Genomic DNA, 4,873 nt, shown 5'->3' with positions numbered 1-4,873 from the left:
TCTTTCTTTCTTTCTCTTTCTTTCTTTCCTTCCTTCCTTCCTTCCTTCCTTCCTTCCTTCCTTCTTTCTTTCTTTCTTTCTTTCTTTCTTTCTTTCTTTCTTTCTTTCTTTCTTTCTTTCCTAATTCTGGGAACTCTACATGTAAGGGATATTAGGAGAGGAAGTTAGAAACACAGGCAGGGTTAATGACATTTTATAAGTCACCCTAAGGGGTTTGAATGTCTTGCTGCCTATAATAAGGGATAATTGAACTACGTTATTCAAAGAAACAACAAGACCACATTAGACATTTGTAAGGATAATTCTGGCCACAGTAGGAAAAATGTACAAGACAGGGGTAGAACTGGAGGCAGCTGGACCAGAGGGGCACCTGACTTAGCAGCAGAAGTAGATTGGAGAGATGGCATTAACATAACCACTTGGCAAAAATTCGTAAGAGATTGAGTGTGGGAGAAGAGAGAACAGAGGGACTTCAGAATGGTGTCCGTGTTTCCGCCTTGAAAAACCAGGTCAATGATTCTGCTCCGCTCCAAGCTGATGTTTTCAGGAGCATGAGACGCTTCAAAACTTACATTTTTGCATCCATTTTATTGCATGTAAATAATTCGAGACTAGGAATCTTCCTCAGGCTGTCCACCTTGGACCTTGCTCTTAAACAAGAGGTCACTCATTCTAATGTCCCTCTCTCATGGAATTGTGGCTTGGAAAGAAGGAGAAGCTAGACTGAAATTGTTCTTTGCAGAGATAACTATTTTATTGAGGTGTGGTCCTCTCCAGTCTCTTCTAGTCCTGCATGGGGTATTCACCATTTCTAAGAATTCAGTGGACTCTTGACACATATTCCAGATATTTCTGAGCACCTGTGTGAGTCCCTACATGTTCAAAATTGAATGTTCAGTCAACTAATCTCATACCTCAGCTGAGAGATCCTCTTTGACGTTTCAGGTCTTTAGCTTGCTGGATTCAAATTTATGCTTGTATAAGATATCAGCCTTGAAGATGAAATCCTCAGAATTGGAGCTTTTATTGTGTGCTGTGAATGAAGTAAGAAAGTCAAAACTTGCTAAAAACAAGTCTTATTTGATCTGCTTTCATGAATAGATGAGACGCAATTGGAATTTAAAACATCAAGGGAGGGGCGCCTGGGTGGCGCAGTTGGTTGAGCGTCCGACTTCAGCCAGGTCACGATCTCGCGGTCTGTGAGTTCGAGCCCCGCATCAGGCTCTGGGCTGATGGCTCGGAGCCTGGAGCCTGTTTCCGATTCTGTGTCTCCCTCTCTCTCTGCCCCTCCCCAGTTCATGCTCTGTCTCTCTCTGTCCCAAAAATAAAATTAAAAAAAAAAAAAAACAAAAAACGTTAAAACATCAAGGGAATGCAGATGGGTGTTGCTAAAAAAATGCTTTTCACCGTGCCTTAGAGTTTGCAGTGTCTTAAATATATTAATGCATTTCTCTCAGATCTTGCTTGCTAATAATTTAATTGCAAAAACAAAATCTCAGAAAAGTAGAAAAATATGCACTGTGTTTGTGTGTGTGTGTGTGTGTGTGTGTGCGCACATACAGCACTGAAGCTTCCAAGTGAATCGCTACAACTATGTAAAGAAAAGGAACAATTGTAAACAGCTAAATGATTTAAAAACAGTACATTATGATGAGGTGAGGGCCATTGTGATGTTTTGAGAACAGGTGCTATTATTAGAACAATAATATTTGAAAATAATTGACTCATGACTTTGCAGTAAGCTAGGAGAGTAGGAGGCGGGGCAGAACACTGTGTAACAATTCAAGGTAAAATGGTGCGATAAAATGGTCATGTATTAGCAGGGGAAGTGGATGGTCTAGTTGAGAGCAGTGGAAAGGTCTTATTTTTTGTGTTGTTGGGGGAAAGGAGATGGTAAAGCAAAGAAATGAACATTTATGGAGCTCATATTGTGCATTTTCAACTATGCTAACAACCTATATCATTAACTCATACATGCAACTCATTGAAACCTCTTAATCGACCACATCCTTCTAAGACAGGTTGTATCATCTATACAGGTGAAGAAACTGAGGTTTACAGGGATAGGGGACTTTGTCCTTCTCACAAGTTAAGTGGAAAAAAAAAAAATGAGACTTGCATTTGGATCTTTGTCTCCAAAGTCCATGCTTTTTCTATTCCACCAAACTGCTGACTGTGATTTCTACTGGGACATTACATCACTACAGGAAAATTAAGATCGTTGTTTTTTCTCTTGACAAAGCATTTTCTACCCTGGCTCTCTGAAGGCCCAAGAGAAATATTTTTTATTCTATCATTGCTACTGTCTTCTGTTAGGGATGATGGGTTGGTGACTTAACCAAGATTACCCGTGTGCCAAGCCTTTCCCAAGTCGGGATGTCTCTCCTCACCATCAGGCAAGAGCTCCAAACTCACTTTGGGTTAGGGCTTCAAATCCACAGGAACTGTCCTTAAGCCTCACACTAGACGTGATTTAGTCGATGCAAACTATTCTGGGATCAAATTTATTTGGAGAGAAGGCTGAATACCGTATATTACAGGCACAAAATATTGTCATCAGTATTAGAGATAACCTACTATGTGTTCTGGATTTTGCTTTATGCTCTACATTTACTTTTTAAACACAGTTTTGTCTGCTATCTTAATTTTAAAAGTTAAAAAAACATATAGGTCTAATACAATTTCATAACATTTGCATAGTCTATACAAGGGTCTATACAGTATATTTGGCCTTGGGCCAAATCAAACTCACCATCTATTATTGTAAATAAAGTTTTATTGAAACACAGCTGCCTACATCTATTCATTTAGTATAGTCTGTGGCTATTTTTGTGATATGTGGCAGAGCTGAGAGTTGGAACAAAGATAGTATAGCCCACAAAACTGAAAATATTTACTATATGATCCTATTCGGTAAATATTTGCCAACTCCTGCTCTGTGATAGCAGGAAATACTTCAATCTTACATTCCTAATTAGGGTTCTATACATGGCACTTCATCCTGTCTGTTTCAAGAGAAACTGTAAAACTCCTGTTTATGGCATCTGCATTTGCGTAGACGCTCCTCCACCACAAAATACGTATTGACTTCCATAGGGAACTTATTTTGTCCGAAGAAGTGGAAATATTTCTTTAAAATTCTCACCAAAATACTTTGATGTACTTGTTCTCTCTGCTTTGGAAAGGAAACATATTTAACCATAGAGACAATATTCATTAAAAAAACAAAAAGCCTGAGTACCTATTTTAATGTCAAGGGCTGAGTTAGATGATAGAAATGAGAAGGGCTCAGGGTAGACAGGATTCCTGAAGTAACCAAAACAGTAGGGTGCTAGCAGAAAAATACATACACAGACAAACAGAACAGAATTGAGAACCTAGAGATAAACCCTAGGATACATGGTCAACTAGTATTTGACAAGAGAGTCAACATATTTACTGGGAAAAGGAGAGTCCCAGCACCATTTCTTTCTGTACAGCAAAAGAAACAATCAATAAAATGAAAAGGTAACCTTTGGAATGGGAAAAATATTTGCAAATCATATATCTGATAACCTGTTAATCCCCAAAATATATAAAAATCTCCTGCAACTCAACAGCAAAAAAAAATTGATTTAGGTTTTGAAATGAGCAGAAGATCTGGATAAGCATTTCTTGGTTGGATGCAGGACTTGATCCCATGATGAGATCACAACCTGAACTGATTACAAGAGTTGGATGCTTAACCAACTGAGCCACCCAGTCACCCCTGGATAAACATTTCTTAAGAGAAGGCATACAATTGGTCAACAAGTACATGAAAAGATGCTCAACATCACTACTGATGAGGGAAATGCCAATCAAAATGATAATAAGATATTACTTCATACCTGTTAGAATGGCTTTTGTCAGAAAGACAAGAGATAACAAGTGTTCGCAAAGATGTAGAAAAAAGAATACCCTTTTGCACTGTTGGTGGGAATGTACATTGATGTAGCCACTATGGAAAACAGGATGGAGATTGAAAATAGTACTATATGATCCAGCATTCCCACTCACGGGTATATGTTAAAAGAAATGAAATCAATAATTTGAAGAGATATCTACACTCCCATGTCCACTGCAGCATTATTCACAATAGCCACGATATGGTAACAACCTAAATGTCCATCAACACATGAATGAATAAAGAAGATACGGTATATATACACAATGCAATATTACTCAGCCACAAGAAGGAAAGATATCCTAACATTTATGACAACATGGATGGAACTTGAGGGCATTCTGCTGAGTAAAAGAAATCCAACAGACAAAAATAAATACTGTAGGATATCACTAACATGTGGAATCTAAAAAAAGCCAAACTCAGAAACAAAGAGTAGAATGGTTGTTACCTGGAGCTGGACGCAGGGAAAATGGGGAGATTTGGGTTGTATGATGAATAAGTCCTGAGACATCTAATGTACAGCATAGTGATTATAGTTAATAGTAATGTAGGAAATTCTTAAAAAAATTTTTTTAATGTTTATTTATGTTCATTGAGACAGAGGGAGACAGAGCATGGGTGGGGGAGGGACAGAGAGAGAGGGAGACACAGAATCCGAAGCAGGCTCCAGGCTCTGAGCTGTCAGCACAGAGCCCGATGTGGGGCTTGAACCTGCAGATCATGACCTGAGCTAAAGTCAGACGCCTAACTGACTGAGACACCCAGGTGCCCCTGTAGTAAATTCTTAAGGCTGTTAAGGAGTAGATCTTAAATGTTCTTACCACAAAAAGGAAATAGTAATTATATGATGTGACACAGGTGTTAGCTAATGCCATGGTGTTAATCATTTTGCAATGATTTATCATTTATCATTTGCAATGGTATTGTCAATTATATCTCCATGAA

The sequence above is a fragment of the Panthera tigris genome, chromosome B1 (assembly GCF_018350195.1).
Source record: "Panthera tigris isolate Pti1 chromosome B1, P.tigris_Pti1_mat1.1, whole genome shotgun sequence".
Lineage (NCBI taxonomy): Eukaryota > Metazoa > Chordata > Mammalia > Carnivora > Felidae > Panthera > Panthera tigris.
This window is presented reverse-complemented; position numbering follows the sequence as displayed.